This window comes from Salmo salar, unplaced genomic scaffold (genome assembly GCF_905237065.1).
Source record: "Salmo salar unplaced genomic scaffold, Ssal_v3.1, whole genome shotgun sequence".
Classification (NCBI taxonomy): Eukaryota; Metazoa; Chordata; class Actinopteri; order Salmoniformes; family Salmonidae; genus Salmo; species Salmo salar.
This window is the reverse complement of record NW_025547480.1, coordinates 1-25594: the sequence shown is the minus strand read 5'-3', so window position 1 is coordinate 25594 and position 25594 is coordinate 1. Positions and strand designations below refer to the sequence as shown.

Genomic DNA, 25594 nt, shown 5'->3' with positions numbered 1-25594 from the left:
AGGAACAAGGTTGAGAGCCTTGGTTCAGGGTCCACTCAGCCCCTAGAGGCAGGCAAGATAAATGCCAATGCAAATACACAGCCATTGCCGTGAGTGACCACCTTCAACCCATCGTGAATAATTTCCTCAATTCCTGATATGACAGGTCTCTTCCAGATGACAATGCCCCCATCCACATGCACAGGGCCTTCGATGAGCATGAAAACGATATAAACCTTATGCCATGACACATCTGTCACCAGATTCAAACTCCAGCTGAACACTTATGGGAGATTCTAAGCGCAGCGACCTGAGACAAAAACACCAAAATGGTGTAATTTTTTATGGAAGAATGGTGTCGTATCCCTTCAATAGAGTTCCAGACAATCGGTAGAATCTATACCAAGGCACACTGAAGCTGTTCTGGTGGCTCTTGGAGTGCCCCATGCCTAGTTTCCTCGGATTTGGCAGTTACCCTAACCTTCCATATCACTGTTGATGCTGTCTCTCCAGGCGCTTGTCATCCCTGTGGGCCATTTGGTATCTTCTTGTGGTAGGTAATAGATACCGAACCGGCAGGTTTGGTGGAAGTAACGGAGTGGCGGGTTACGTGAGGAGGGCCCTGCGAGGGCCTTTCTCGCTGGCAGTTGTCACAGCAAGGGCGGCAAAAGTCTCCACATCCCCCTGGGAAGCTGCCCCGCAAAAGCTCCCCTCCTCCTGACGGAGGCGGTGGAGGTTTTTGCGACCCCCAAAGTGCTGCCCGGGTCCCCACCCCCCATGAGCACCCTGGAGCACAGCCTCCCGTAGTGCTTTTTGGGACCACCACACTCCACACCTCTCTCTCCCGTAGCTGACTCCCTCCATGCCCGCTGTAGCACGCCATCAGCCCCAGTCTCAAACTTTGTCCGCCAACCTTTGGTCGCGGTGGAGCTCCTGTCACCTCTTCCCATGCTGGCCTTACCCGCGCCTCCACCCACTGCGGCACTGGCTGTGGTGTCTGTGTCCTGTACCCTGTTGCTGCGCCCCTTATTCAGCCACGCCGACAGTCTGCAGCTCACAGCAGACAGGGCCGACACACACTGTGGCACAGACCCCTCCTTTTCTCACAGCTCTCTCTCCCGTCCCTCTCTCCGCTCACAGTGGCGGCGAGCCGGCCAGTGCAGGACCGACGGGACATGAAGCGCGCCGGAGTGAGGCGTGCCCCTGCCCTGTGTACCACTGTGAAGTCATACGGCTGAAGCTCCTCCAACCAGCGTGCCACCTGCCCCTCTGGCTCTCTGAAAGACATGAGCCACTGGAGAGCAGAGGGTCGAGTCCTCTACCTTAAAGGGCAGGCCACCCAGGTAGTACTTGAAGTGTTTGAGTACTGGTAAGTACCAACACAACCAACTAATAGCCTAACACAAACACACACAGCTGTCTGTGCGGGTCGCTACAATATTGTGACATTGGCTTGACCAACAGGGGAGATACAGGAGTGCCGGGAATCAATCCCACACAGGCGGGGGACCATATGATTGTCGAATTATGGTAATTTATCACGAAGTAGTTTGGATGTTGTGAACTACTACTCCTTTAGTCACTATATTTTTCTTATGGGTAGATTTAGTGCAGTTTAACTTATATTAGTGTTTAGTAATTGGTAGCTTGGTAAACTATATTTTCAGAGTAACTTCCCCAACCCTCCAGTGCCAGAGACGATAAAAACAGAAGTCCTTCATAATCTCTCTGCTAAGGCTGTTTGAAACAGAGCCTCAAAAGTACCCCCGTTCTAGCGTAACCATGGCAACAGGCTCCTGTGCTGTCAAGATGGCGGACGAAGAAAACACACTAACTGTGAGGATAATTTACTTGTTATGAATTGGGTACAATGGTAAACTGAATAAAATCCGCAATGTCTTGGATATAACTAGCTGGGATGTTTGTTGTTAGCGGTGTAATATGTCTAGAAACGTTTTGTTGAGCATTCTCCAGCTCTAGCTAGCTGAAAACATAGCAGCTGGCTAACGACTAACGTTAGCTTGTTAATGCTAGCAAAGTCGTTACAGCTCCGTATGGGGGCCATGGCTAAAGGATCCAGCTTTTGTCAAATTAACGTCAAAAGTTGGAAGGTTTTGCATTTTAACTAACCCAACCCTTTTCCTAATCTTAACCTAATTGTTACAACCTGCTACATTAATACGTTTTGCTTAGCTAGATAATTAGCTAAACTCAAGAAATTAATGTCATAACGTTATTTTTTTAAATCAACGGGTATGCCTTTATTCCATCCGTCGATAATTAATGTGCATTCAATTCAAATAGTTCAAAGATTTATCTTGCGTTCTAATGACCCCCAATATTACTGGACGCCACAAGCGATGTGAAGTCGTCATTACTAGTCGGCGACACGTTGTTATTGTTGGACAGCAAACATGGCGGATGAAAGTGTTGCTGGGAAGCCAGCCTTTTAACTTTCGTTAATGCTTTTGGTAAATAATGCTAAGTCTACTTTCTAGTAGTCAGAATAATCTCACTCGAGAAATATCGCCTGAGCAGACAACGATATGACGTTGAACGACAACAGACGACGACAGTTTTTGCGATTACGCGCCCCAACCACTATATTACTGACGAAAGACGCAGCAATCGAGGATGCAACATGCTTTCGAGGTGTGTGGAGCGGGATAGAAAGACGCGGTGAAGATGTTTGCAGTATGATGTTGGATGGTTTAGACTATGATCAATGGCGCAAACACTTCCGCATGCACTCGGACCACATTTGAACACCTTGCACAGTTAGTAGAGTCTGAGAACTAAACAGACCACCAATGTCTGAAACACAATTGAATACCGTGGTGCAACACCAAGCGACTACCACATTATTTCAAGTTTATTTGGAGTCAGTGTCTCCACTGTTTGCATCATTCTAAGACAGGAGACTGCAGCTGTCGTGAAGACAAGTACAACCGTTTTATTTCGCTACCTGGTGGTAAAGGCATCCTAGCCACCATCTGTGGGTTCAAGCAGCTTGGGTATCCACAATGTGCTGGTGACATCGGCGAGACACACATCCCCATCACTGCCCCAAAAGAATATCCAAAGGACTACTTGAACAGCAAAGGGCAGCATTATCCTGTGTTGCAGGCTGTTGCTGATCACAACCTCTGGTAAGTGTTCTGCTGCTAGTCTAATTTCTGTTTTGACAAATAGAGGCCATGTTACCACTTGGTGTGATATGCCACATTTGAGGAGTTTGTCTTTTCTAGCTTCTCTGACGTCTATGTGGGGTGTTCTAGATGGCACAGTGTTTGCTGTGTTTTGACAGGATGATTAGATATTCAAATCAAATTTTATGTCACATACACATGGTTAGCAGGTGTTAATGCAAGTGTTGCGAAATGCTTGTGCTTCTAGTTCCTAGTTCCGACCATGCAGTAAGTAATATCTAACAAGTAATCTACCAATTCCACAACAACTACCTTGTACTCACAAGTGTAAAGGAATGAATACGAATATGTACATAAAAATATATAAATGAGTGATGGCGAACGGCATAGGCAAGATGTAATAGATGGTATGGAGTACAGTATATACATATGAGATGAGTATTGTAGGGTATGAAAACATATATAAAGCAGCATTGTTTAAGGTGGCTAGTGATACATTACATCAGGATGGCAAGATGCAGTAGATGGTATAGAGTACAGTATATACATATGAGATGAGTAATGTAGGTTATGAAAACATTATATAAAGTGGTATTGTTTAAAGTGGCTAGTGATACATCTAATTTCATCAAGATGGCAAGATGCTGTTTCCTGAAGTCCACGATCATCTCTTTTGTTTTGTTGACATTGAGGGGATGAGAGTATTGGCCAACTCTGATCATTTCAGACTGGCAGGGGAACGGGGGCATCTTTTTCCCCCAGGAAGTATGTGATTAAACATCTGATTTTGCTTCAGTTATAGAGAATAAGCACATAACTAAAACCTCTGCAAGCATAGTAATGACCTATTTACTGCATGTATACAATTGTTTCTGAATCTACAATTATTCTCCTCTGCCACAGAGTTCAGCGATTGTCATTGGTATAGAGATACCAGTTAATCTGGTAGGAGACCCAGCCTACCCACTGAAGAGGTGGTTAATGACAGGCTTTTCCCAGGACACATCTCTGAATAACCACCAGCAGAAGTTTAATGACCACCTGAGTTCTGCCAGGGTGGCTATTGACGACGTCTTAGGACGCTTGAAGGGATGCTAGAGATGTTTGGTAAAGTGCATCAACGTTGACGACAGACACTAACGGCATGTTGCATACTGCACAATGTGTGCGAACTGAAGAAAGAACAGTTTCTGGCATGAAAGAAACATTGGCCAAGATCAGTTGAAGAAAGAACCGTTTCTGGCTGAATGGAACTGGATCATCAGCAGACAGAGGCTTAGCTCACAGAGCAAGATCATAGTTTACTACAAGGGCCAGTGGTGGAAAGTGTTGCTACCGTACGGGATGCCATTATGACCTCTTTACAGGACACCATCATAACCGTGCACGGATGTTTTAGCTTTGTGGTGCAAGTTGTTTGTGATTATTGTTAAATACCGCGGTGCTCAAGTTGTGGCTATGCCAACAAAGAACATTTCGTAACAACGTTGTGAATTTGCAGTGCAACACTTTTTAAATATTTTTTTGCCTGAATGCTATTTACTTTTGCACAGTATGTTTTCAAGATGTTTGTGAATTATGTTAGACTTTGTATTTGTACGATTTTTTTTTGTTACGTGAACGTTATGTTACATTACTTTGTACTTTTAAGATTTATGTGAATGCTTTGTTCTTGGAAGAGATCCTCAATAAATGTGTTTTATGAACATGTGTAGAACAAAGTCATCGCAATGCAATTTAGTCCAACCAAATCAACACTCAATGAAATTAATAACATATTCTAGAGGTAATTTAATATTTTAAACCCACACAAAAAACCTATCGGTGATAGAAAATGTAGAAATAAACTTGGCAACAAAGCACAGACAAATCTTGCATTTTAACAAATACCGAACACAGTATTTTGTATTTGTGTTTATTCGGATCCCCATTGGCTACAGCTACTCTTCCTGGACTCCAATTACATACAATAACACATTGTTACACACTACTCTAACATAACATATCGACAATACAAAATCAATAATACATCAACAGTAAAGTGAGTTATAAGGGAAGCGAAAGCCCCACAACAAAAGGTGGTGAAAGAGGTAATGAGTGTATTAAAGCTCCTACATAAAAGGACGTAGGCATGCCGTCTCTAGATCCATGTCATGCCTAGTAAAGGCCCTGCTAGCTGCATCAAACTCACTTCAAGTGTTCTAGTCTACCAAAGATGGCTGTCTGTGACCAAAAGAGTCTGATGGTCCAGGTGTAGTGTATAATGGCTGTCTGTTACCAAAAGAGTCACATGGTCCAGGTGTAGTGTATAATGGCTCTGTTACCAAAAGAGTCTCATGGTCCAGGTGTAGTGTATAATGGCTCTGTTACCAAAAGAGTCTCATGGTCCAGGTGTAGTGTATAATGGCTGTCTGTTACCAAAAGAGTCTCATGGTCCAGGTGTAGTGTATAATGCCTCTGTTACCAAAAGAGTCTGATGGTCCAGGTGTAGTGTATAATGGCTGTCTGTTACCAAAAGAGTCTCATGGTCCAGGTGTAGTGTATAATGGCTCTGTTACCAAAAGAGTCTGATGGTCCAGGTGTAGTGTATAATGGCTGTCTGTTACCAAAAGAGTCACATGGTCCAGGTGTAGTGTATAATGGCTGTCTGTTACCAAAAGAGTCACATGGTCCAGGTGTAGTGTATAATGGCTGTCTGTTACCAAAAGAGTCTGATGGTCCAGGTGTAGTGTATAATGCCTCTGTTACCAAAAGAGTCACATGGTCCAGGTGTAGTGTATAATGGCTGTCTGTTACCAAAAGAGTCTGATGGTCCAGGTGTAGTGTATAATGGCTGTCTGTTACCAAAAGAGTCTGATGGTCCAGGTGTAGTGTATAATGGCTGTCTGTTACCAAAAGAGTCTCATGGTCCAGGTGTAGTGTATAATGGCTGTCTGTTACCAAAAGAGTCTCATGGTCCAGGTGTAGTGTATAATGGCTCTGTTACCAAAAGAGTCTCATGGTCCAGGTGTAGTGTATAATGGCTGTCTGTTACCAAAAGAGTCTCATGGTCCAGGTGTAGTGTATAATGGCTGTCTGTTACCAAAAGAGTCACATGGTCCAGGTGTAGTGTATAATGGCTGTCTGTTACCAAAAGAGTCACATGGTCCAGGTGTAGTGTATAATGGCTGTCTGTTACCAAAAGAGTCTCATGGTCCAGGTGTAGTGTATAATGGCTCTGTTACCAAAAGAGTCTGATGGTCCAGGTGTAGTGTATAATGGCTGTCTGTTACCAAAAGAGTCACATGGTCCAGGTGTAGTGTATAATGGCTCTGTTACCAAAAGAGTCACATGGTCCAGGTGTAGTGTATAATGGCTGTCTGTTACCAAAAGAGTCTCATGGTCCAGGTGTAGTGTATAATGCCTCTGTTACCAAAAGAGTCTGATGGTCCAGGTGTAGTGTATAATGGCTCTGTTACCAAAAGAGTCTCATGGTCCAGGTGTAGTGTATAATGGCTGTCTGTTACCAAAAGAGTCACATGGTCCAGGTGTAGTGTATAATGGCTGTCTGTTACCAAAAGAGTCACATGGTCCAGGTGTAGTGTATAATGGCTGTCTGTTACCAAAAGAGTCACATGGTCCAGGTGTAGTGTATAATGGCTGTCTGTTACCAAAAGAGTCACATGGTCCAGGTGTAGTGTATAATGGCTGTCTGTTACCAAAAGAGTCTCATGGTCCAGGTGTAGTGTATAATGGCTGTCTGTTACCAAAAGAGTCACATGGTCCACGTGTAGTGTATAATGCCTCTGTTACCAAAAAGAGTCACATGGTCCAGGTGTAGTGTATAATGGCTGTCTGTTACCAAAAGAGTCACATGGTCCAGGTGTAGTGTATAATGGCTGTCTGTTACCAAAAGAGTCTCATGGTCCAGGTGTAGTGTATAATGGCTATCTGTTACCAAAAGAGTCTGATGGTCCAGGTGTAGTGTATAATGGCTGTCTGTTACCAAAAGAGTCTCATGGTCCAGGTGTAGTGTATAATGGCTGTCTGTTACCAAAAGAGTCACATGGTCCAGGTGTAGTGTATAATGGCTGTCTGTTACCAAAAGAGTCTGATGGTCCAGGTGTAGTGTATAATGCCTCTGTTACCAAAAGAGTCTCATGGTCCAGGTGTAGTGTATAATGGCTGTCTGTTACCAAAAGAGTCTCATGGTCCAGGTGTAGTGTATAATGGCTGTCTGTTACCAAAAGAGTCTCATGGTCCAGGTGTAGTGTATAATGGCTGTCTGTTACCAAAAGAGTCACATGGTCCAGGTGTAGTGTATAATGCCTCTGTTACCAAAAGAGTCACATGGTCCAGGTGTAGTGTATAATGGCTGTCTGTTACCAAAAGAGTCACATGGTCCAGGTGTAGTGTATAATGCCTCTGTTACCAAAAGAGTCTCATGGTCCAGGTGTAGTGTATAATGGCTGTCTGTTACCAAAAGAGTCTCATGGTCCAGGTGTAGTGTATAATGCCTCTGTTACCAAAAGAGTCACATGGTCCAGGTGTAGTGTATAATGCCTCTGTTACCAAAAGAGTCACATGGTCCAGGTGTAGTGTATAATGGCTGTCTGTTACCAAAAGAGTCACATGGTCCAGGTGTAGTGTATAATGGCTGTCTGTTACCAAAAGAGTCTGATGGTCCAGGTGTAGTGTACAATGGCTGTCTGTTACCAAAAGAGTCACATGGTCCAGGTGTAGTGTATAATGCCTCTGTTACCAAAAGAGTCACATGGTCCAGGTGTAGTGTATAATGGCTGTCTGTTACCAAAAGAGTCACATGGTCCAGGTGTAGTGTATAATGGCTGTCTGTTACCAAAAGAGTCACATGGTCCAGGTGTAGTGTATAATGGCTGTCTGTTACCAAAAGAGTCTGATGGTCCAGGTGTAGTGTATAATGGCTCTGTTACCAAAAGAGTCACATGGTCCAGGTGTAGTGTATAATGCCTCTGTTACCAAAAGAGTCACATGGTCCAGGTGTAGTGTATAATGGCTGTCTGTTACCAAAAGAGTCACATGGTCCAGGTGTAGTGTATAATGGCTGTCTGTTACCAAAAGAGTCACATGGTCCAGGTGTAGTGTATAATGGCTGTCTGTTACCAAAAGAGTCACATGGTCCAGGTGTAGTGTATAATGGCTGTCTGTTACCAAAAGAGTCACATGGTCCAGGTGTAGTGTATAATGGCTGTCTGTTACCAAAAGAGTCACATGGTCCAGGTGTAGTGTATAATGGCTGTCTGTTACCAAAAGAGTCTCATGGTCCAGGTGTAGTGTATAATGGCTGTCTGTTACCAAAAGAGTCTCATGGTCCAGGTGTAGTGTATAATGCCTCTGTTACCAAAAGAGTCTGATGGTCCAGGTGTAGTGTATAATGCCTCTGTTACCAAAAGAGTCTCATGGTCCAGGTGTAGTGTATAATGGCTGTCTGTTACCAAAAGAGTCTCATGGTCCAGGTGTAGTGTATAATGGCTGTCTGTTACCAAAAGAGTCTCATGGTCCAGGTGTAGTGTATAATGCCTCTGTTACCAAAAGAGTCTCATGGTCCAGGTGTAGTGTATAATGGCTGTCTGTTACCAAAAGAGTCTCATGGTCCAGGTGTAGTGTATAATGGCTGTCTGTTACCAAAAGAGTCTCATGGTCCAGGTGTAGTGTATAATGCCTCTGTTACCAAAAGAGTCTGATGGTCCAGGTGTAGTGTATAATGCCTCTGTTACCAAAAGAGTCTCATGGTCCAGGTGTAGTGTATAATGCCTCTGTTACCAAAAGAGTCTCATGGTCCAGGTGTAGTGTATAATGCCTCTGTTACCAAAAGAGTCACATGGTCCAGGTGTAGTGTATAATGCCTCTGTTACCAAAAGAGTCTGATGGTCCAGGTGTAGTGTATAATGGCTGTCTGTTACCAAAAGAGTCTCATGGTCCAGGTGTAGTGTATAATGGCTGTCTGTTACCAAAAGAGTCACATGGTCCAGGTGTAGTGTATAATGCCTCTGTTACCAAAAGAGTCTCATGGTCCAGGTGTAGTGTATAATGGCTGTCTGTTACCAAAAGAGTCACATGGTCCAGGTGTAGTGTAAAGCCTTACCAAAAGTCACATGGTCCAGGTGTAGTGTATAATGGCTGTCTGTTACCAAAAGAGTCTGATGGTCCAGGTGTAGTGTATAATGGCTGTCTGTTACCAAAAGAGTCTCATGGTCCAGGTGTAGTGTACAATGCATCCCAGAGGGGAATGGTGAAGAAGGTGGCAGGATGCAGGCCAGGAGTTGCTCCACATCCCAATTTGTTGCCTCACGCATCTCCCTCTTTTTCAGCTCCCAGTGGCCTCTGAGACGAAGAAACGCCAGGCTCCAAAAGGTAAATGTCTAATTACACAACAGTGACTTCTTCTCTTCAACAAACTCTACAGTTTTCCATTGAAATGTCACATACACCTGTGTTTTAACATGACAGTGGAGGGCATTAGTTGTACAGAAAAAACATGCATATGATGCTATAGGCCTATTTATGAAGGGGAAATGGTTTGGCTAACTGACAGCATTTACTAAGGTCACCCTAGTCCAAATTATCTTGACATCCAGGTTGCCTCCCGCAATTAAAAAATGCTCCGGCATAACAGCGTCTGTACGTAATAGAACGTCAGTTTGACATAGAGGAACTACGTCACTGCCTACCAGTGGAGACTGCTGAGGGGAGGATGGCTCATAATAATGGCTGGAATGCAGTCATTGGAATGGCATCAAACACATGGAAACCACTTGTTTGATGTCTTTGATATCATTCCATTGACTCCATTCCAGCCATTATTATGAGCCGTCCTCCCCTCGGCAGCATCCGCTGCTGCCTAGTCGCTACCCTTTCTGCTTGAATAAAATACAAAATAGTAGCTAGCAAGATGATCACGTAGGTTATTTTTCATGAGTGCATTTCGCAAGTGGCTAGTTTGTATTAACTACTTTAACTAAAACCACTGCAAATGTTTTGCATGCAAACTTTGGTTTGGAATCACGACATTCTGGCATGTCTGCTTCGTGATCTGTCTGAAGAGGACCCACCGCAGAGCAATTTTTTTCCCGTTATCGTAGTTGCCAAAACAGTCCGTCGTTGAAACCCGATCCTCAGTGTTGCATAGGGACAAGACTAAGTCAAAATGTTAGAATTTAATTAATGCTCGCTGCAGTGTGTTACAGACTTTAAACAAATATTTTATTTGACTGAAGAGGGCGCCCCTTACCCTTTTTCCAATGATTAACCTGACAGAAACTTACAACCATATTCCAGAACACAGTAAAAATATATAGGCCTAGCATTCGTATAGAATAGCTTGTAGATGTTTTCATCCATCCCACAGAAGTTGACCTTTTAATTAAAAAAAAAGGCCATGATATCACCCTTAGGCCCCCTCATACATCACCCACTGTATTTTGTGTGCCAACTCTTAATGTTGTGCAGCCCACTACAGAAGTCATGTTATTGATACAAAGCAATTGCAGGAGAAACACTAACGCACAGTTCTTCCACTTGACCTCAATTTCCGAAGAGGTGACAAGTTGAATAGTGAACTTGATCCGCTTCAGGGGTCTTTTGATCTCGGCAGGCTTTTCTTCAAGCATTCTGCTCCAACTTATCCTCTTTGCTCAGCTGGACTTTTTTTTTTAATAGTGAACAGAATAATACAAATCTGTCTCCTCTCTCTCTATACATTACCGAGATCATGCATACAATGAGAGGATTTTTTTGGTGGGGATGAAACCTTTTCGCTGGCTATATTTGGACGGTTCCATGCTGGGTTCCTCTTCCTATTGCTGCTTCTCTATTTATTGTCCCATGAAGACATGTCACAGACGAACCCCCCCTCCTCAAAATCTGCCCAGCTTTAGTAAGAGTGGACTTAAAGTGCCACAGGGCCGCAGCTGAAACCCAGAGACAAGAATATTATTGCTGTCTCGGCAGGAGCCAAAGCGGATTAAGCCCACAAATAAGGCCACTCCAAATCTGATGCGGCAAATATGAGAGGGGGGATGCAGTCTCCATGCACTGCAGTCTACCACTCAGCGAACAGGGGAAAAGGGAAGGCTTTCTCTGTGGGGTTAGAGTGAGGTTCCAGTTGAGGTTCTTGCTGTGAGACACTGGAGCTCCGACTTAACAATTGGCGAGATAAAACAGAGGGGAGCTTTGGTTTAAATCACAGTTTTTCCACAGGCACTAACCTAACAACATCCACCCAATACCCTGTAGTGTAGTCTCAGGCAGCTTCATTTCATATAGCCAGTTGCCTCACAAGTAGGTACAAGATAAAAGGATTACTGAAATCAAAGAAGTCACTCTATTTGGAATTAGAATGGCAGCTATCTTGAATACAATTGTGTTCTGCTAGAGGAAAGGTTTCCAGTACTGTTATACAGAAGCATGGTTGGCATGGCCATCTTAGCTCACCAAATATATCCGACTGTATTGAATTTCATGTTCCCCATTGTCTGTCTGTCTGTAGCATGTGCTCCTTCTCATTCCTGTCAGGAGCACTGAGCTCGTTAAAGACATGGTTGCCTGGGCAACAAGGATAATATCTTAATGGCAGAGGCGTAATAAAACAACATCATTGTCTGTAACTAACAATTAGCAGTACTGTAACCATTATCTAACTTACTGAGGTATTATGCCTGAGGAATGTAGCCCGAAGGGCTTTTGTTGGAAAATGTTGCATCGGTCCTTGTCTTATTAATGACTGATGCAGAGCACCGTAGTTTCAGGTAATAAAATGACCATAACTTTTATAGAGAGAGTCTCTTCTGATTTATCATTGAAAATGCTATAAATATTTCTTAATTTAATTACATATCTTATTGATATTTCTACATTCCTTTCTTTTTACTTTTTTGGATTATTGTGTATTGTTTTGTATTGCTAGGTATTACTACACAAGCATTTCCCTGCACCTGCGATAACATCTGTGTACCCGACCAATAAACTTTGATTTGACATAGTTTAACATGAAATGGCCATTCACTGGCAGCATGACTCAACACATATACAGTAATGTCAGCTTCAGTAGTTCTGAGAGGTCAGAATGAAACCGTTTTTGCTGTACTTGATTTCTGACCACGTCATGGATTGTTCTATTAAATCTATTCTTAGCAGTGTGGGTCAACAAGGGCCTTAAATTAGAAAGTGTGGAGGGGTTTGTTTGGTATCGGGCCAATATGCCGTCTCCTCATCACCCCTGAATGTCTACTCTGCCTCTCCTCCTCAGCTCCGGAACTTCCCATTCTGGAGAGGAGGAACTGGCTCATCCACCTGCACTACATCCGCAAAGACTATGAGACCTGCAAGGTATGCTCCCCCGCCACGCTGTCTCTCCCGGTGGTCCGGTCCCTGACTGTCATTCATTCCCGCTTGTTTAATGTGTATTGGTGTCACACTGACCTTTCTGTCAGCCTAGACAGCATGCAGATAATGAATGAAGGCATCAAGGGCTCCTTCCCCCTCACTTTGTCTTAGTGTCTTCTGCTGAGAAGATAGTGATGTAATCTTCTGTTTCAAGCTGTGTTCCGTCTGGAAATGTGAAAATGCTACTAGCGCATGCTATTTTTCTCCTATCCTGCCTGCGTAGTTAAATAAATACAATAATGAATGAATGAACCCACTACACAATCTCAGAAGTACAGTTTTGTAACAACAGCTGTTATAACACTTGTTGTGGGTGAAAATGGGAATGAACCAAGAATGTTGGTTTACTACAGGTAACTGCCAAAATAAAGGAAACACTTAAGTAAATGAGAGATACAAAGTATATTGAAATGGGTGATTCCACACAGGTGTGGTTCCTGAGTTAATTAAGCAATTAACATCCCATCATGCTTAGGGTCATGTATAAAATGTTTTGGCTACCATGGCTATGCCCCCATAGGATGGCAATGGCCCCATCCACAGGGCACGAGTGGTCACTGAATGGTTTGATGAGCATGAAAACTATGGAAACCATATACCATGGCCGTCTCAGTCACCAGATCTCAACCTAGTTGAACACTTACACTTATTGGAGATTCTGGAGCGGCGCCAGAGACAGCGTTTTCCACCACCATCAACAAAACACCAAATTATGGAATTTCTTGTGGAAGAATGGTGTCGCATCCCTCCAATAGAGTTTCAGACAATTCTAGAATCTATGCCAAGGTGCATTGAAGCTGTTCTGGCTCGTGGCGGCCTAACGCCCTATTAAATCAAATCACATTTTATTGGTCACTTACACATGGTTAGCAGATGTTAATGCAAGTGTAGCGAAATGCTTGTGCTTCTAGTTCCAACCGTGCAGTAATATCTAACAAGTAATCTAACAATTTCACAACAACTACCTTATACACAAGTGTAAAGGAATGAATACGAATATGTACATATAAATATATGGATGAGCGATGGCCGAACGGCATTGGCAAGATGCAGTAGATGGTATAGAGTACACTATATACATTTGAGATGAGTAGTGTAGGGTATGTAAACATTATTTAAAGTGGCATAGTTTAAAGTGACTAGTGATACATTTATTAAATCCAATGTTTAATTATTAAAGTGGCTAGAGATTGAGTCAATATGTTGGCAGCAGCCACTCAATGTTAGTGATGGCTGTTTAACGGTCTGATGGCCTTGAGATAGAAGCTGTTTTTCAGTCTCTCGGTCCCAGCTTTGATGCACCTGTACTGACCTCGCCTTCTGGATGATAGCGGGGTGAACAGGCAGTGGCTCGGGTGGTTGTTCTCCTTGATGATCTGTTTGGCCTTCCTGTGACATCGGGTGGTGTAGGTGTCCTGGAGGGCAGGTAGTTTTCCCCCGGTGATGCGTTGTGCAGACCTCACTACCCTCTGGAGAGCCTTACGGTTGTGGGGCGGAGCAGTTGCCGTACCAGGCGGTGATACAGCCCGACAGGATGCTCTCGATTGTGCATCTGTAAAAGTTTGTGTGTTTTTGGTGACAAGCCAAATTTCTTCACCACGCTGTCTGTGTGGGTGGACCATTTCAGTTTGTCCGTGATGTTTACGCCGAGGAACTTAAAACTTTCCACCTTCTCCACTACTGTCCCGTCGATGTAGATAGGGGCTGCTCCCTCTGCTGTTTCCGAAGTCCACGATCATCTCCTTTGTTTTGCTCATGATTGAGTTGGAGGATTCCATGGCCACACAGTCATGGGTGAACAGGGAGTACAGGAGAGGGCTGAGAACGCACCCTTGTGGGGCCCCAGTGTTGAGGATCAGCGGGGTGGAGATGTTGTTTCCTACCCTCATCAACTGGGGCGGCCCGTCAGAAAGTCCAGGACCCAGTTGCACAGGGCGGGGTCGAGACCCAGGGTCTCAAGCTTAATGACGAGTTTGGAGGGTACTATGGTGTTAAATGATGAGCTGGAATCGATGAACAGCATTCTTACATAGGTATTCCTCTTGTCCAGATGGGTTAGTGCAGTGTGATAGCAATTGCGTCGTCTGTGAACCTATTGGGTCGGTAAGCAAATTGGAGTGGGTCTAGGGTGTCGGGTAGGGTGGAGGTGATATGATCCTTGACTAGTCTCTCAAAGCACTTCATGATGACGGAAGTGAGTGCTACGGGCGATAGTCGTTTAGCTCAGTTACCTTAGCTTTCTTGGGAACGGGAACAATGGTGGCCCTCTTGAAGCATGTGGGAACAGCAGACTGGGATAGGGATTGATTGAATATGTCCGTAAACACACCAGCCAGCTGGTCTCGCATGCTCTGAGGACGCGGCTAGGGATACCGTCTGGGCGGCAGCCTTGCGAGGGTTAACACGTTTAAATGTTTTACTCACGTTGGCTGCTGTGAAGGAGAGCCAGCAGGTTTTGGTAACTCAAAGCGACCAAAGACACTTTTAAAAGGTATTTTTACATTATTTTGCCAGTTACCTGTATGTTTGTCTTAGTTGTCATAGGAATGCTTTATCTGTCAATCACAAAACTGAGTGTAGCCAATGTATTAGTCTTCCTTGCCAGACTCATGGCACTCCACCCCAGTGTGTTGGAGATAGCGGCTGTGGGAAGAGACTACCAACTTAGGAAATACTGTCCATATTCAGTTCTTTCAATATTCTTGTAACATCGGTTTGCTCTAGGAGCAGAGATCATGTTTGTTGTTTCCCAAAGGCAATGATCAAAGAGCAGCTACAGGAGACCCAGGGAATGTGTGAATATGCCATATACGTACAAGGTAATAAGCCATACTATATAACGTTCCACATCCCTCATGTGTTCATCACGTTCAAACTGTTTATCCCAACCACAACAGAGCTCTAGTCTATTCCAGTCAAAACCGAGCTTTAGATGTAACATTTCCTCCCCAAAAAAGGCTTCTACCCCTACTGCGCCTTAGATTTGAATGTGTCGGTTTAACGCCTTTTCATGCTAACGTAAAGCCTCTCTTCTTGCAATGAAGCGCTAATCTTGCGCCTGGAGGGGCAGATCCAGCCATCCCTGGAGCTGTTCCAGAGTTGTGCCATCCTCAATCCCACCAGCCCCGACAACCTCAAACAAGTGGCCCGATCGCTGTGGTAGAGTACCCCTGCCTCAGCCCTGAGCCTGCCTGGGGAGACACTGTCGTTGATCAGATCACTCTACAGGCCCAGGCCAGGAACAGGTCATACAGAATATAATAATGATATAAGATTGTGTTAGTGCAGGGTTCCTTACAAGATCAAAGTAGTTTATATGGTATGAGGGATGGGAACTGTTCGGCATCCGCCTTGGTGATGCACGTCTACCATTTTGCAGCAGAATACCCACCGGGCATTAGCTGATTTAGGAGATGTTGAATTTAGGGTTACTCTGTGCGTGTACTTCCATTTATAGTTGTTTATGCATCTTTTTTCCCTTCAGTTTTCTGCTGGGGAAACACAAGGCAGCCATTGAGGTTTATCATGAAGCTGGGAAGCTCAATGAGAAAGACTGGGTAAGAGAAAAGATTGTGGTTTCCTCTACTCAGTAGAGTTGCTTATCTTTGGCCTGTACCCATAACCATTGGCACCGTAAGATTTATCCATCAGCATTGCTCTTCCTGGATTTACGCACTGCTTCTCGGCTATAGGGTTTAAGAGTGGAACAATGAACTATATGCATAGTCAGCCGTTTGGATTTGTGTTGTAGCTCCATATAGCCACTCTGATATTTTTCTCACTCCAGGAGATCAACCATAATCTGGGTGTATGCTATTCCTTCATAAAAGACTTCCAAAATGTAAGTATGAGCTGGATATTGACATACTGTTCATAAGGAAGTAATTAGACTAAAGGGTTATTTTCTAATTCAAATTTCAATATGAAATGGCCTCTCAGCCAGTGTACAAGTATTTGACGGTGGATGATAGAGTAGAGATACTGTATCTGTTGTTTTCCAGTCTGAAGAGCAGTTGAATGCAGCCCTGCAGTTGAAAAAACACGACAGGACATTCATGACACTGGGAAAGGTCCACTTGTTGGCGGGAGACACGAACAAAGCCATCGAAGTGTACAAGAGTGCAGTGGAGTAAGTTTGGATGTAGAGATTGTTAAAACAAACTGTTCTAAAAGTTGGGAAACTTTGCACCACTTCTAATATGCCCTAGAAAATATCCTAAGTGACATTTGTTTTTTTAAAGAATTGTGAATAGGTGACATTTACAGAGAACATTCACTGTAATTAAGTTTTGTTTAAAAGAAGTTCATCCTCATGGAAGAAAATGTAGGTTTGTTGAAAGGTTGCTTTGTTATTAAAAACCCAAACGTGTAGGTTTTTAATACTAGAGGAACAACTTTCACTGAACTTACATTATTCAAAAAACTGGAAGCACTAAAGCCTTCATTAGGGAATTGTTTTTTAATAATAGAGCAATGATAATATGAGTTTTAGACAACCTTTTCACAGTAATGATTATGCAGCAGAAGGGTAATTTTCCCTACATAGCTATTAATGATGTTCATTTAAGATGGAATTAAAGAGGAGTAAAAAATCCCTAAAGACAAAGAAAACATGCTGTGCTTTGAACAGTGGGATCTGTTCCTGGTTGTAATCACACTAGTTTAACATTTTCCGCTCTAAAATTGTTAATTTCAATCATCTAAACAACTGAATCAGGCTCACTTATCTCTGACTGAAGGCCACCCATGGCCTTGTTCAGCGTACTGTACAAGTCCAAATCTGTTTCAATATCCTCACTAGCATATTACTTAGAACGAAGCAATACATTTACATGTGCATCCATACTAGCAAATGGTATTTTAGTATGAGTAAGTGTTATGTCAGTATGGATATTAGTATGGATATAGGACCAAAGCCCAAATATCCATTAAATAATCGTCCTATCCAGGGCAGCGGAGGAAATAAGGTAATGACAAAAGTCAGTGTATATATGGGGTCGCCTTGCCGTGTTCATTATTACTACTGCCTATTGGGTAAATTAATTAATCAAGTTGCCCAGCTACTCGGTTTGCTTTTAATTAGACTAACCACTGTGAGCCTTAATTCAACCTCACCCCTCCTCTCAAGGCTCCTTCTTTAAGTCTTTTCTTCCCCCAGTCATAATTAATACTCTGCAATTATGCTGAAATGAACCCATTAAATAATCAGCAAATTCCAAGCTCCGTTCTTCTATTTGCATTAGGCTAAGTGTAGATAGACATTATTACGTGTAATTACATGCGTGAAGGTGATATTAGAGGTGTCTTTCCCTCCGTGTAGGTTCTCTCCAGAGAATGCAGAGTTGCTGACCACTCTGGGGCTCCTGTATCTGCAGGTGGGTCTGTAATCAACTCTATATATTATGTTGTGTCCCAAAAAATGTAAATTAAGTTTTTCCAGAATGGTGATGTTTGTTCGCACTGATTGTTGATATTCTTTCACAGTTGGGAAAATACCAAAAAGCATTTGAACATCTCGGGAATGCACTTACTTATGACCCTAATAACTATAAGGTAAGTGGCCACCATTTTATGAGCTTGTTTCGTTTTTTATAAACCCCTGACACCAATGTACTGTATAACCACAACATTGAATCTGATGTACTGTATGTGTATAATGTACTGTAGGGTTCCCCAACTGGCTGCCCAAATCGATTTTATTTCGCCGCCCAAGTTTTCGGAGTGAAACATTTTTTTCCCAAAAAAATTTATACATTATATTACTTTCTGTCAAAAGTTTGGACACACCTACTTATTCCAGGGTTTTTCTTTATTTTGACTATTTTCTACATTGTAGAATAATAGTGAAGACATCAACACTATGAAATAACACATATGGAATCAGGTAGTAACCAAAAAGTGTTAAATCAGAATATATTTGAGATTCTTCAAAGTAGCCACCTTTTGCCTTGATGACAGCTTTGCACACTTTTGGCATTCTCTCAACCAGCTTCATGAGGTGGCCACCTGGAATGCATTTCAATTAAAAGGTGTGCCTTGTTAAAAGTTAATTTGTGGAATTTCTTTCCTTCTTACTCCGTTTGGGCCAATCAGTTGACAAGGTAGGGGTGGTATACAGAAGATAGTCCTATTTGGTAAAAGACCAAGTCCATATTATGGCAAGAATAGCTCAAATGGTCAGTCAATCCGGAAAATTTCAAGAACTTTTACAAGTCGCAAAAGCCATCAAACGCAATGATGAAACTGGCTCCCATGAGGTCCGCCACAGGACCTCACGCTGCAGAGGATAAGTTCATTAGAGTTACCAGCCTCAGAAATTGCAGCCCAAATAAATGCTTCAGAGTTCAAGTTTTTTATTTTACCTTTATTTAACTAGGCAAGTCAGTTAAGAACAAATTCTTATTTTCAATGACGGCCTAGGAACAGTGGGCAGAACGACAGATTTGTACCTTGTCAGTTCGGGGATTTGAACTTGCAACCTTTCGGTTACTAGTCCAACGCTCTAACCACTAGGCTACGCTGCCGCCCCAATTAACAGAATCAGGCCTTCATGGTCGGATTGCTGCAAAGAAACCACTACTAAAGGACACCAATAAGAAGAAGAGACTTGCTTGGGCCAAGAAACACGAGCAATGGACATTAGACCGGTGGAAATCTGTCTTTTGGTCTGCTGAGTCCAAATGTGAGATTTTTGGCCTTCCCTGTGGCTCAGTTGGTAGAGCATGGTGTTTGCAACGCCAGGGTTGTGGGTTCGATTCCCACGGGGGGCCAGCACAGAAAAAAAAATGTATGACATGTATGAAATTGTATGAAATGTATGCATTCACTACTGTAAGTCGCTCTGGATAAGAGCGTCTGCTAAATGACTAAAATGTAAATGTAAATTTTTGCTTCCAACTGCCGTGTCTTTGTGAGACACAGAGTAGGTGAACGGATGATCTCTGCATGTGTGGTTCCCACAAGAAGCATGGAGGAGGAGGTGTGATGTGTTGGGTGCTTTGCTGGTGACACTGTCAGTGATTTATTTACAATTCAAGGCACACTTAACCAGCATGGCTACCATAGCATTCTGGAGCGATACGCCATCCCATCTGGTTTGCCCTTAGTGGGACTATCATTTGTTTTTCAACAGGACAATGACCCAACACACCTCCAGGCTGTGAAAGGGCTATTTGACCAAGAAAAAGTGTGATGGAGTGCTGCATCAGATGACCTGGCCTCCACAATCACCCGACCTCAACCCAATTGAGATGTGGGAACTCCTTCAAGACTGTTGGAAAAGCAATTAGGTGAAGCTGTGTCCAAACTTTTGACTGGTACCGTAGTTGGTGATCCCTGCAGCTGAATCTAGTTGGTGATCCCTGCAGCTGAATCTAGTTGGTGATCCCTGCAGCTGAATCTAGTTGGTGATCCCTGCAGCTGAATCTAGTTGGTGATCCCTGCAGCTGAATCTAGTTGGTGATCCCTGCAGCTGAATCTAGTTGGTGATCCCTGCAGCTGAATCTAGCTGGTGATCCCTGCAGCTGAATCTAGTTGGTGATCCCTGCAGCTGAATCTAGTTGGTGATCCCTGCAGCTGAATCTAGTTGGTGATCCCTGCAGCTGAATCTAGTTGGTGATCCCTGCAGCTGAATCTAGCTGGTGATCCCTGCAGCTGAATCTAGTTGGTGGTCCCTGATGTACAATATGTCAGTTATGTGTGTGTGTCCCTACTAGGCCATTCTGGCAGCAGGCAGTATGATGCAGACCCATGGGGACTTTGATGTGGCCATGAACAAGTACCGCGTGGCAGCGTGCATGGTCCCCGAGAGCCCCCACTCTGGAACAACATCGGGCATGTGCTTCTTTGGCAAGAAGAAATATGTAGCAGTGAGTATTCTCATATTTCATGTACTGTACATATAAAATGGTGTCAAGGACAGATGTATGTCATATGATAGATTAAATATGACAGATGTCATATCTTTCCATGGCATCAAAGGGGGCATAGTAAGACTACAGTACACTACAGTACTACAGTACCTCAAATGCCATTTTAAGGACAGTTGTTGTTTTGTTGTCTAGCCATGTTAAACCCCTCTCCTTTCCTGTGTCCTTTCTGTGTGAACCAGGCCATCAGCTGTCTGAAGCGGGCCCACCACCTGTCTCCGTTTGACTGGAAGGTGCTGTACAACCTGGGCCTTGTGCACCTCACCATGCAGCAGTCATGCCTCTGCCTTCCACTTTCTCAGCGCTGCCACCAACCTGCAGCCCCGCCTGGGAGAACTCTACATGCTACTAGCAGGTAACACTAGTCTACATGCTACTAACAGGTAACACTAGCCTGGCCTGGGAGAACTCTACATGCTACTAGCAGGTAACACTAGTCTACATGCTACTAACAGGTAACACTAGCCTGGCCTGGGAGAACTCTACATGCTACTAACAGGTAACACTAGCCTGGCCTGGGAGAACTCTACATGCTACTAGCAGGTAACACTAGCCTGGCCCGGGATAACTCTACATGCTACTAGCAGGTAACACTAGTCTACATGCTACTAGCAGGTAACACTAGCCTGGCCCGGGAGAACTCTACATGCTACTAGCAGGTAACACTAGTCTACATGCTACTAGCAGGTAACACTAGCCTGGCCTGGGAGAACGCTACATGCTACTAGCAGGTAACACTAGCCTGGCCTGGGAGAACGCTACATGCTACTAGCAGGTAACACTAGCTTGGCCTGGGAGAACTCTACATGCTACTAGCAGGAACACTAGTCTACATGCTACTAGCAGGTTACACTAGCCTGGCCTGGGAGAACTCTACATGCTACTAGCAGGTAACACTAGCCTGGCCTGGGAGAACTCTACATGCTACTAGCAGGTAACACTAGCCTGGCCTGGGAGAACTCTACATGCTACTAGCAGGTAACACTAGCCTGGCCTGGGAGAACTCTACATGCTACTAGCAGGTAACACTAGTCTACATGCTACTAACAGGTAACACTAGCCTGGCCTGGGAGAACTCTACATGCTACTAGCAGGTAACACTAGTCTCACATGCTACTAACAGGTAACACTAGCCTGGCCTGGGAGAACTCCTACATGCTACTAGCCAGGTAACCTAGTCTACATGCTACTAGCAGGTAACACCAGCCTGGCCTGGGAGAACTCTACATGCTACTAACAGGTAACACTAGCCTGGCCTGGGAGAACTCTACATGCTACTAGCAGGTAACACTAGTCTACATGCTACTAACAGGTAACACTAGCCTGGCCTGGGAGAACTCTACATGCTACTAGCAGGTAACACTAGTCTACATGCTACTAGCAGGTAACACTAGCCTGGCCTGGGAGAACTCTACATGCTACTAACAGGTAACACTAGCCTGGCCTGGGAGAACTCTACATGCTACTAGCAGGCCAACACTAGTCTACATGCTACTAACAGGTAACACTAAGCCTGGCTGGGAGAACTCTACATGCTACTAGCAGGTAACACTAGTCTACATGCTACTAACAGGTAACACTAGCCTGGCCTGGGAGAACTCTACATGCTACTAGCAGGTAACACTAGCCTGGCCTGGGAGAACTCTACATGCTACAAGCAGGTAATGCTAGCCTGGCCCGGCCTGCTCCCATCTGGATTGGCTTTATGTGCCACTTTCCCCAGATACAGATCCAGCCTAGTCCTTTAAGTCCAAGACCAGGCTAAATCTGTGCCTAGGGCATTATGAGTACTATGTAACGTGCAACCTTAAATACTTTGTTCAAGGTTCCACATTGCATTCCCTTATATTTACCCTGGAATAGTGTTCATGTAATGGGATCTGTTTTATAATGTGTTTATGGATGTTTACAGGTTTCTATAGTTTTATAGGTTTAGTTGTTGTAGTTACCACTGAACGACTACTCTCCTCTTTCAGTTGCACTGACCAATCTGGAGGATGTGGACAATGCCAGGAGATCCTATGAACAAGCTGTGGCTTTAGACCAGTAAGTTCCTCCCAATTGAACTTCCATACAGTTTGAACTTCCGTCCTGAGTCAATCCACGAAGTTCAAGTTGTGTTGAATGTAATTCATTTAAATGAGACTCAGAGATACAACATTTCCACGAGCAGCACCGCAGGCCGAGGGGGGAGGAGCGGAATCTGTGGAATGGTATCAAACACATGGTTTCCAGGTGTTTAATGCCATTCCATTTGACGCCGTTCTGGACATTATTTATGTGCCATCCTCCCCTCAGCAGCCTCCTGTGATCAGAGTACCTCACGCTTTAATGCTCTTAGTTGTTGCAGACATCAACCCAATATTCCTGTTTACCTTCGTACATCGCTGACTCTACCTTTGATTACTGATCTACCTATCTATGACTTATCAAGTCCATCTGTTTTGACTGGCTCCTTGTTCCTCCCAGGTCCAACCCTCTGGTCAACCTGAACTTTGCCATTCTGCTGTACAACCACGGGGACAAGAAGGGAGCCCTGCAACAGTACCAGGAGATGGAAAGGAAAGTCAACATATGAAGGACGGCAACACTGAGTTTGACCCTGAGGTACAATACAGTAGCTTCCTCTCTATACTCTGTCTGACATGGCACACAGTGTTGGTCAAACACAGGAGGTTGGTGGCACCTTAATCGGGAGAACGGGCTTGTGGTAATGACTGGAGTGGAATAAGTGGAATGGTATGAAATACATGGTTTGATGCCATTCCATTTTCTCTGTTTCCGCCATTAATATGTTTCCGGCCATTCATTTTGTTTCCTTAGCTAATGGACATGGCTCAGAAGATGGCCGCTGCCTTGCAGGTGGGAGAGAGCCTGGAGTGGACCAAGCCGGTCAAAGACCCTAAGTCTAAAGCAGCGCCGGCTGGGGCCCCCAGTAAAACCCCTGGCAGCTCCCAGCAGCAGCCCCTAGCCTTAAACCAGGCCCTGGAGCAGGCCATGTCCTCCGTACTTCAGAGCTACAACAAGAGCATCACACTCCCCTACAGGTAACACATCACACCATCCTTATTTTTTATGCCATTTTCCTTGATAGTTGGGTAAACGCCAGCAACATAAAGTGCTTCTTACCCTCCACTACACTACTGGTACAATTAGGGTATATGGATGAGATAGAGACGTGTCGTTAACATAATAATAAGATCTTGTCAGTAGACTGTTACCTTGACTCACATCTCACCTTGAGAGCTCCTTGAAGTGGGAACACCAATACAAAATTAACTCTCTTTACAGAACACTGCGTATACTAGTTACATTTCAATTTCTAATACCTGTCTTCTCAGGAGTGTCCCCCACAGCCAGCTTCCACGCCTCCCTGGCCTTGGAGGTGAAGCCTGATGTGGAGACCACCCCACCCGAGAGCTCCCCCCAGCAGAGGAGTCAGACCTCCACCACCCTGCCCCTCTGGCAGCCAAACCCAAAGTCAAGAAGAGCAAGTTGAAGCAAGAGCTGAACTAGACTGGAGTCCCCTATTCAGTCCACAGGCTGGTAGTGTATCATCACTCCAAGAATGTCACTCAGCCTATCTAGTCCACAGGCTGGTAGTGTATCATCACTCCCAGAATGTCACCGTCTCTATCCGCTTGGTTTTCATCAAGAATAGTTATCAAAGGCCATTTATATGCTCACTAGCTTTTTGATTTTGCTTGTTACAAAGTGCTTTATGTTGCTCTTTTTAATGGTCTTACCAAATCAAGGTGAGCCAGCCGAGTGACAGAGGTGTCATAATGAGTTGACCTCCTGATCATCAAAGCCTCGACAGTGATTTCTTTTTCAGTATGCTTTCAGATACTTCCTCAGTTCAACTTTCTATCGGGCATAAAGGATTTTTTACTTATTCTTGGTCAGTGGCAGGTCTGTATTGTTGTTTATAATGACACTAAATATACATTCCTACATTTGAAGTAATTCCTAAGATATGACAATCATTAATGAATAGAGAAATGAAAACATTTTAGTGTTTTATACCTAATATGATGATTTATCAAGGGCCTTTAAACTATTGTTGAACTTTAAGATGTTCTAGAAATTGTGATAAGTTTTGTCTTTATCAGAATAGATGTGTGCTTATTAAGTTGCAAAATCCAAAGTGTCATGGGAGGTGATTGATAGTGTTCTGCTCTTTATTTTAGTCACAGTAGTGTTAGGCTAAATGCTAACGGTTGGTTGGGTAAACCATGCTAGCGTGATGCGTAGCTTCCTGTCTGAGATCAGAAGACTCACCCCAGCTCCCAAGCTGGCGCCCAGACTTTAGCCTGGGCGGCTGTAACAGTTGTGGCACGTAGAAGACTCCATCAAAGTGTGTGTGAACATGCATGTGATATACAGGTAATTGACAAAATAAACAATACATCAAATCAAATGTTATTTGTCAACATGTTTTAAATACAACAGGTGTAAACCTTACCGTGAATGTCTTACCAACAATGTGCAGTTCAATAAATAGTTAATAAAATATTTACTAAATAAACTAGTTTTTAAAAATCTAATCAAAAAGTAACACAAGAAATGTGTTTATACAATAACGAGGCTCTATACAGGGGTTACCGTGTCATGAGAATGTTCAATCCTAAATGATAATAACTAACAATCATTGTTTTTGACTAATCCCAAGGTTTGTAAACATCATTAATAATAATTAGCAGACCAGCTTATGCAAAAGGTCCAAGCACAGTTTATTCCAGAGAACGTTCTGAAGTCCATAATACAGAGATATTCATTTTATAACTTGCTTCTTTCTTACGCACATTAAGCATACACATGAATGTAGGCATCCTACGCACATACATACACCTAACAGTAGGTATCCGACGCACACATATACACACGAACAGTAGGTATCCTACGACACACATACACAAAAACAGCAGGTGAGTTGTATCCTCCCTAGAGTTCTCCCCACTGTTTATCATCATCCCAGTGCTGTCCGTTCCATTCCCCGTTTAGATTAGAGGAACTCTTGGAGAAGGCTCTGTCCTATCATGGTGGTTTCTCAGAGTTCTAGCCAGGTCGAGCCAAACACAGTCTTAATTGTTCTCAGTATTCTCTTAGGCACACACATACACATTTCCTCTTCCT

General features: G+C 43.7%; 1 long non-coding RNA gene and 1 pseudogene across 1 annotated transcript; both read left to right on the top strand.

Annotated features, from left to right (window-relative positions):
* Positions 1 to 1749: 1749 nt before the first annotated feature.
* LOC106562780 (Bardet-Biedl syndrome 4 protein-like) lies at positions 1750 to 23938 on the top strand (annotated as a pseudogene).
* Positions 2819 to 4834, top strand: LOC123731897 (uncharacterized). The gene is made up of 2 exons (XR_006762900.1): positions 2819 to 3128; positions 4032 to 4834. It is a non-coding gene; the product is annotated as an uncharacterized lncRNA (long non-coding RNA).
* Positions 23939 to 25594: the final 1656 nt, after the last annotated feature.